General features: G+C 35.5%; 1 pseudogene; it reads right to left on the bottom strand.

Moving 5' to 3' along the window:
• Nucleotides 1–7,638: 7,638 nt before the first annotated feature.
• Nucleotides 7,639–8,361, bottom strand: LOC106002819 (annotated as a pseudogene).
• Between the last annotated feature and the right edge of the window lie 1,224 nt (nucleotides 8,362–9,585).

The following is a 9,585-nucleotide window of genomic DNA, read 5'->3' as shown; positions in this document are numbered from 1 at the left end:
AATACATAAAAAACAACAACCACAAATACAAATCTCTGATTCCATATCTTGGAGTTCATTTTGTTCAGCATCAGCTTATGTGGTCATATATACGCATAACGAAGCCACTGGAAAATAATAGTTGCATGGACACTATATCATGAAAACAACATGTTAACAGTTTTTGATCGTAAAGGTGAAATTAGGATTGATGAATTCACGATTCTGATAAAGGAATTTCAAAAGTTTTAAAATTATGACACGTATATTTTAATTGTTCAAAATTTTTAACAACATAGCCTATTAAGAAAATTTAAAATTTCCTGGGAAAATAGGGTTTCATGCAAAGAAATCCATGGAGACTTAGTGGAGAGGGAGCAATGTGAGTGAAGATGGCTCATTTTCATACTAAACAAACCTCAGAAACCTTGCTGTAAATCCTGTAGCTTCCCTTGAAAATTGTCCTTACCCAGGAAATATACTCTCACTGTGTGAAACAAGGTTATAGTGCAATTTAATTCAAATTTCTTTAAAAAAAGACATCAGAATTTGTGAATTGACCTTTAATTACCAAACAGTAATTCTCTGAAAAAGATAATTTGGGTCAAAATATTTAGGGAGGGAAGTGGCGCTGTAGCTCAAGTGGTAGAGTGCTTGCCTTGAGCTGAAGAGCTGAGGGACCACGACCGACAATATATATATATATATATATATATATATATATATATATATATATATATATATATATATATATATATATTTAGGGAGAAAGTGTCCTCCACAATGAAAAAAGGTATTGGGTTTACACTTTTCTGTTTGTAATACTTTCCGCAATGTCTTTGCACGTGAAGCACTGAAACACAGAAAAAAATATCTGATTGGATACTTCAAACCAGTGATTTCACATTTCTAAGTGGCTCACAAATATAATATCCTTATTAACATGAGATAGCTTATTACATAAGCCAAAAAGTTTTGGGTTCAGAAAAAAATTGAGCACATGGAAAAGGTAAGAAATCAGTGTTCTTAGAAGCCCTAGCTAAGCAAATTGGCTTCAGCAGTGGAGGGAGGCCAAAACTTTTTGATATAGATTGTAATATTTTTGCTACCTAAAGTGATTTTACAGAGCCTATTTGGCTCACTACAATGCAGAACTGATTGAATGAAGACATGAAAATAAATCCCACATCCAAATGAGGCAACTTCAAAGAGTTTTAAAGGAGAAACCATGAAGATGTAGCAGTGGGGGAGGCCTTATAGTCCTTCACCTTCACTAGACTTGAAGCCAAGAAGCTGTGATTAATTGGAAATCAGGCAAGAGCTAAGATGAGGACATAGAAGTAGGACATAGAAGCATTGTCCTTTGTAACAGACACTGTCATCCAAGGTATGGATGATTTAACTTTATTCTCTTCCATATATCTTGTTGAGCAAATGCAAGACTAAGAGAAAAATAATCTATTGAAATAATTTTGCAAAGAATAACTTCAATGTTCCTGATATGGTATCTAAGGAGAGTCTTAAGAGAGAAGATAAAAGTGGAGTATTCTGCGGTTTCCTCTAAGCATCTTGTTAGCAAAATATATCTTTGAGGTTAGAAGTGATTGAACCAAAAAGTGGGAGTACTTATGTTTGTGGGCACTTTAAACATAAGAAGACTTTCTTTTTTTTCTTTTTTTTGGGGGGGGGGTCCGGTCGTGGGACCTGAACTCTGGGCTTGGGTGCTGTCCCTCAGCTCTTCAGCTCAAGGCTAGCGCTTTACCACTTGAGCCACAGCACCACTTCCGGCTTTTTTTCTTTTTGCTTATGTGGTGCTGAGGAATCAAACTCAGGGCCTCAGGCATACAAGGCAAACGCTCCACCACTGAGACACCTTCCTAGCCCGACACAAGAAGACTTTCAAGGTAAAAGAAAAAAGAAAAACGGATATCCAAATATTTGTGATCATAGTTTCTTGGACTGATTTTTTTGGAGACAAAGTTTTGCATTAGAGTTTGTCCTGATTAACATCAATGTTGGGTTTTTATGGCAACCGAATGCAGGGGTGAAGTTTAATGGTCTCCGTTGAACAAGTAAACAGCATGATAAAAAAATGGCAAATAATATTTAGTGAATTATTTTCACCAATTACTTTTCCAGAACAAAGAAGGAAATATATAACTCAAAATCAACTGACTTAAAAGTATGAAGAAAGAGTAGTGAAGAGAGATGAAAGAAAACTTAGAGGATTGTTTTCTCTCCAGCGGAGTAATGGGTTCGTGATATTTTTCTTTTCCATTCTATCTTCACAAGCTATCAAGTGTGGCTCAAAACTGGAGTATCCAGTTCAGTCAGAAAGAACTCACAGAAGGAAGATAACATTTGAAGCAGATATAGTTGATTTATAACCTTAGACAATCTATTTAAATCTGTTCAAATTTCTCCCCTACCCCAAATGCCCTCTTTGAATAGTTTTGTTTGCTTTTCCCAAGACTGCCCTTCATTAACTGCTTAAAAATTTGAGAGGTCATATTCATACTTTCTAGAGATTGCTGTTTGGTTGTAATTTTTGTGTGTTTTTTCACTGAATTTCAAAAGGTTGTGCAAGTGTGTTACAATTAAATATGTCCATCTAATTGTCCAATGCTCCTGGATCAGATCCACTCCTTCCATCATTGTCAACCAACTCCTTCTCCAAGATTTATTTCAGATTAACCACTTTCTTTATCACATGTGTACATTGATATTCTAGCTGTACTTGCCCCTTGTTCTATTTTTCATTCATTCTATGTATTTACTATTATTCCTCTCTGTTTTCAACTTCCTGATAGTCATTCTGTTAAACTGTCTGTTAAAAGTTTGAAAGGTTTATATACATTCCATGGAGTTTCAATCCTGCATATACTTGAACTTATGTCAGCTTATATTTCCATAATTCATTTATCTGCAATAATAATTTGCAAGACTGGAGGCATGAAGCACCTAGACATGATTTAATTCTCATCCATTTGGAAGATTAATCTTTAGTCAACAAGAAAGTTTAAAAATGGTTTAGAATGTATTCCAAACTACCAATTTTTATAAATGGCTTTGTACAATGGTGTGTGATCATTTTATTTTACATGGGATAATATTTTCTACTACATTTAAGTTTTGAAAAAAGACAATTAAAATGTACTCTTATAGAGGAATATGATAGAAATAGAAGACAGATTTTATGTTTGTCATATCTCTGATGAGTACCCATATTCAAGACTTACTATGTTAGACAGATAAGGAAAACATAAAATAACATATTATAAGGCAACTATTTGTGACTTTTTAAAATGTACCTTATTAAATGATGAAATTTACTTTATTAGCTAACGTTTGGGTTTGAAATATGGGAGGCTGATATATTTAACAAATTTTGGAAGGCATCTAATGAACAACACAAATGGTGGGTGGCACTATTTCTACAGTTTAATGAATGGTTGAACCTGATTGGCATTAGTGCTGGGTAAACAAATCAACTCTATTGTAACTCTATTGCCACTAAGTATCATTTATTTGTCAAATGTTATTTTGGCGAATGTGAATTTTTTTTGGAAGGTCGTGGGGCTTGAACTCTGGGCTTGGGCACTGTCCCTGCACTCTTGAGCTCAAGGCGAGCACTCTACCACTTGAGCCACAGTGCCACTTTGATATTCGAGTGGTTTATTGGAGATAAGAGTCTAATGGACTTTCCTGCCTGGGCTGGCTTTGAACCGTGATCCTCAGATCTCAGCCTCCTGAGTATTTAGGATTACATGCGTGAGCCACTAGCACCTGGTTTGCGAATTTGATTTTTCAAAGATTATTTGAAAAGAATACACTTTCAGGAGATTAAATATTTTGAGAATGACAACATTTTTATATCACAGAACCAAGTTTTACTGAAGTACCAGTGTTTTTTTTTAATTGTGAAAATACTGTTCAGAGGGGTTAAAAGTACATGGGCAAGGTAATGAGTACATTTCTTATCAAGCATTTTTGCCTCCTCCTTTGTTTCCCCTTCCCATCCCTTGGCATCCTCCCCCTGCCCCCCGACCCGATCCTCCTCCCCCGCCCCCCGCACCAAAGTTGTAAAGTTTGTTTTCGACATGACAACTTGTACATCTCACGGTGTTATTAAGCACTAAGGATCTTCTCAAAATTAATGTTTTTTTCTGAATTACATTTGACTTCTAAGTCAAGTTTTCCTGGCCTTGATAGACCAATTGTGGATCTATCCTTCCAGGAGCTATTTTTCTGGCCCACTTATGCTGGACTGAAATCTTTCATTAATCATTAGGGGAGAGGTATTAAAAATAATCTTGTGACACTTTGTGATTTTGTTCACTCATATGGGCTGGTCATCTGTAAATTGAAAGTTTGAATTGCAGTACTTTCTCTTAGATTTTGTGATCTCATCCTTCATTTTAAGTTGACTTGCATTTCACTATTGCTTACTGCTAATTCCTGTTTCTCAAGCAATTGGGGCCCTGAAATATTATAGGAAATGAGAAATTGACATGATTCTTCAATTACTTTCTGTTGGCATGTTGCCTGGGCCTAGTTGAGAAGTCTTGACCCTGTTATCTGATGATGCGGGTAACTGGGACATAGGATCCTAGGACCCATACATCTTGCAGAAGAATAATATCTTTTATACATCATGTCAGAAAAATTTGGGTATAATCAATAGGAATGCTTCAGAAATATGGAGAAAAACATTTGGAACCAGAGAGTTAAAACAATAAACAAAGCAGCAGAGTAAAATCCCTTATAGATTAGAGGAAAACAACATTTTATTTTACCATGTGAATTCAGAAGAACAATAACACTTAGAAGGTATCACAAGTTTATAGTGAAGACATTACATTGATACTTTTTATATTCTAGTATGTATTCTAAACCTAATTATTTATATTCCAATTCTCTTTATTGGAATAAATAATTATCAATTTATTTGTCAAATTATCAATTAATGCTAAGTTTCACTGTGTGAAATATGAAATCAGCACATATAAATATAAAATATATAACTATATGTAATATAATAAAAGGGCACATATTTTGCATTGTTCTGTTGTGGTTAGGGTATCAAAGACAACTCTGTTTTAAAGTATTATTGCATTATCTGTACCTCAGTGTTAGGTAGAGTTGGAGGCAAGAGGAAACACTGTGATTAAGACATTACCAATTTAAGGCCTAATAATGAGGAGAAACATGGACTTCTAATGAGGAGAAACATGGACTTCTCCTGGAGCAGTAGTGTAAGTTCCTGCCTGGTTGGAAGGTAGACAGGCCAGACATCAGGAAATCATCCATATGAAGAATTTTTTCACCTTGGCGTTAGCTACTTTTGAAATGGTAGGTATAATAAACACTTAAATTTTGATAAAATACCTTCTAGTCTGAACAGTTCTGTCCAAACTGTTCATCTCTCTATGATCCCTTGTAACTAAGATTAGTTTTGTTCTAGTAAGACAAACGATGCTGTCAGGGTAGGATATTCTGGTTGGTCTGTTCCTACGTGGAAGAAGGATAAAGGGTAGACATTTGTGCCAGTAAGACCTCATTTGGGAAAATTTCAGCTGCAGAAGTTTAGAAGTAGCTCTTAAGCAAGGCTTACTTTGAATCTATTAGCTCCACAAAGCTAACTCATTTACATAAATAAGTACTTGAAAAAGTCATCACCTTAGGACCTAGCTATAAGTGCTTCAAAGTATGATCAAATCTAAAATGAAAAAGACTTAAAATTGTCATTGACAAAAAATGCAAATGTGAGCAATTGACTGAACAATATAATTTTTTTCCCACTATACACATTATTTTACGGAAATAAGATCAATAGTATTGTTAGGAACAATAAGGTTTCTTTGCTACAAATAGGCACCCAAGGATAAAAGCCTATATAAAGATTGCATCATTAACTACTTAAATTTAGAGGATACTACATGCTTCAGCAGCAGGTATATCCAAATTACAATACAGAGATTAACATGACACTTGTACAAGGATAATATGAAAATTCGTGAAGTATTCCATATTTTTCATTCTTCAGTTGCAGAAATGAAAAACAGTTATTAAAAAGTTGATTACAAAATTACAAGTGTAACAATATATGCAAGTGTTAGAATTAAACATTAGTTTGACATCAGTGTATTAAATCTTCACCTTAGAAAGGCCTTTACATAGAATAACCTTTACAAAACTTTTGAAATTAGTTAACATTGTCATTTTATCCAAAAAATATATACTACTATAAGAACCTAGAAAAAGGGGCTGGGAAGGTGGCTCAGTGGTAGAGCGCTTGCCTTGCATGCTTGAGGCCCTGGGTTCGATTCCTCAGCACCACATAAGCAAAAAGAAAAAAGTCGGAAGTGGTGCTGTGGCTCAAGTGGTAGAGTGCTAGCCTTGAGCTGAAGAGCTGAGGGACAGCATCCAGGCCCAGAGTTCAGGCCCACGACTGTTCTATATGGAATACAATCTGAAAGGTCACATTTATTAATGAATATATATATTATAAAACAATGTTGAATGCAAAGTATATCTAGGAAAGAATGAAATAGATTATGGATATTATGCAAACACAGAATATAGAATATTTTAAAATATACTTTTTTCAGACAAGAAGCAGAAATATCTTTAGTTTCTGTACTACTCATTTCAACAGATAAGATCAAATTATTTCTGATTAAAAAATCACAAACTCTGCAGAAATCATTGTAGATGTACACAAACAACTCAAATACATTTGACATCAAAGTCAGGCAATTCACTTGGAAAAATTCCACGGAATTTTTACAGTAAGATATTGCTGTTATTTGAATTCTGAAAATATTTTGTATGGATACAGAGTGGACTGGCATTTTGATGTTTAAGAAACGTAACTGATATCTTAGCTATGCTAAATAATGCTGCAATAAACATAGTTGTTTTGGTAGCTTTTGTATGGTCTTGTTTGATGCCCCTAAGTAGATGAATGGATTAAGAAAATAGAATTCTATGGAATGGAATTTTATTCCTCCCTCAGAAAGAATGTCATTGCCCCATTTGTTAGGAAATGGAAAGACTTGGAAAAAATTATATTGAAGTAAGCCAGGCCCAAAGAAACATAGATCCCATGGTTTCCCTTATTTGTAACTATTATATGTCTGAGACAAGCAGAAATGGTCAGATAAGTTGATGTTAGGTGAAATGAACCCCAAGATAAGGATTCAAATGTTTTTTTTCTTTTTTGTGATTGTTTCTAACATATTTATAAGATGATTTCTTTGTTGCTTTGTATGTCCCTCCCCCACCATATAACCCCTGCTTTCATTGTATTTGATGTTGGTATGATTTGTGGAGGGGAAGGGAAAAAACAAATTGTTTAAATAGGGATACAGGTTGACCCATTGCAACAATGAGATGTACAAGACGTCATGTAGAAAAATGAACTTTACGACTTTGGCCGGGGAGGAGGAGTAATGAGGGGGTAGGGGAGTAGGGGGAGATGAGAAGGTATGGGAAGGGGAAATAAAGAGGAGGCAACAATGCCTGATAAGAAATGTATTCATTACCTTGCCCATGTAATTTTAACCCCTCTGTATGGTGTTTTCACAATAAAATAATAAAACTCAACAAAAAAAAGAAAAAGAAAAAAAAGAGAAAAGAAAAGAAACTTAACCAAACCATTACAACTGAATAGAACAATTTGTACAGCCTTTCACAACTTCAAAGAGGTAGTGATACATACTTATCCTTTTGGTAATATCAAAGGCAGTTTCTTCCAAGTTGTTCTTCAGACCTGGTTTGATATAATGGTTCAACAGAAGGAGATCCAGTGTATCTTAGCTATCTATATTCCCAGCAGCAAGATGCAAGGGAGTCAAGAGGCGTTTAGTTTGGGCATTGGTATCTGCATCATGATGAAGTAAGAAAGACGCCACACTGGTATTATTTCATGAGTAAGCACTGCGCAGGGGTGTCCAGCCATTAACAATTATTGCATGAATATCTGCTGCTTGAACCACCAACTCATGGACAATATCTAAGTGTCCACTGTAGGCTTCCCGATGAAGAGGGGTATATTCATTGTCATCCCTAGTATTCACATGAGTGGCCTTTATGGAAAGTAGTCACCACACTCTAGTAAGCCGATTATTTTCAGCAGCCCAAAGAAGAAATTTGCTTGGATCCTACTCCATTTTTTTCTTGCAATTGATACGATTCCTCACTTTTTCACTTTGTTCCTCATCTTCATCAGAATTGCCTAACTAGAGACTTTCAGCGCCAGTGAGAATAAGGTGTCCCTGTATTTCCCCAATAGTTTATAATGGTTGAACTTGTGAGAAAAATACAGTGAATTTTCTGCATCTGTTTATTTTCATGATGATTTATTTTCTCTTTTTCCATTTTTATTATTCCAAGTCATTCTAACTGGAAAGTAGGTAATTGATGGAGAGCAGAGGAAAGATGTTCCTCTGTATTCAAAGGTACAGACTGAAAAGGAAGATCAGTGTTGTTTTTATGTGCAGCTTCTTCTAGGAATGATAAAATAGAAAGTGGCTCAGTGGTGGAGTGCTTGCCTTGCATGTATGAGCAACGGCAGGTCATGTCCACTTTGCAGCCTTGTCATTCAGACTCACTGTGCAAAGAAAAAGACGTAATACCCCAGCCCTCTGAAGCTCACCACTTTTTGTGGTATCCTACTTTGTTTTCTTCCTGCAAACCCTCAGGGCCTAGGATCCCAGGATCGGCTATGGGTCCAGAGACTGCACCACAGCCTAGGGTGATGGAAGCTGAGTCAGAGTTGCCACGAACTGAGTTCAAGACGTGTGGTTGGCAAAAGAAAGAATAAATAAAAAATTAATTAATTATTTAACTAAATTAAAAAGAAATAAAGCTCTCTGGTTTGGAATTTCTGCCAGTTTCCTTCCTTAGCCTGGCATTTGAACTCAGGGTCTTGGTAAATCTGCAGCAATGTGAGGGAAGGTGCAGAGTTGCCACTACTTGAGTTCAAACCCTGTGCCAAGCCAAAAATAAAAAAAAAAAGTCACTGAACTCGGCAGGGGGAGTAGTTGTGGAGATGGGAGGGAAGGGATGGTAGGGAGAAAACAAAAGAGGAGGCAACAATGCTCAATAGGAAATGAACTCATTGCCTTGCTCATGTAACTGTGATCCCTCTGTACAACATTTTTGCAATAAAAATGTACAAAAAAGAAAGAATGTAGTGCTCAGAGGAGCACTTTGGGGGTAAGGTAAGGATGTCAAAAGCTGTACAAAATTCTACACTGCTTTTTTTAAATATTCTGTATAGAACTGAATGAACATAACTGCTTTCATTTAAAAAATTAAGCCACTGTCTTGGAACTGGGGCCAGTATTTCTGTAATTGCTGTGATTTGATCTCACCTTCCAGGTAACTCTTTTGCACCATGGGTGAAGGTGAATCTTACTGTCTTTGAGGAAAACAAATTCTGGCTAGAGTTCTGAGGGCCCAAATGAATGCCCTGCAATGGAAAAAAATATTTCTATACATGTGTAATATATGATATATACTTACATATGTATGTTTATTACATATTATTATTTTTATTATTGATTTTGTATTTTATTCCTTTATTTATTGCTTATTATA

This window comes from Dipodomys ordii, unplaced genomic scaffold, assembly GCF_000151885.1.
Source record: "Dipodomys ordii isolate 6190 unplaced genomic scaffold, Dord_2.0 Scaffold1000002414, whole genome shotgun sequence".
Lineage (NCBI taxonomy): Eukaryota > Metazoa > Chordata > Mammalia > Rodentia > Heteromyidae > Dipodomys > Dipodomys ordii.
The sequence above is the reverse complement of the archived record's forward strand: the minus strand, read 5'-3'. Positions and strand labels throughout refer to the sequence as shown.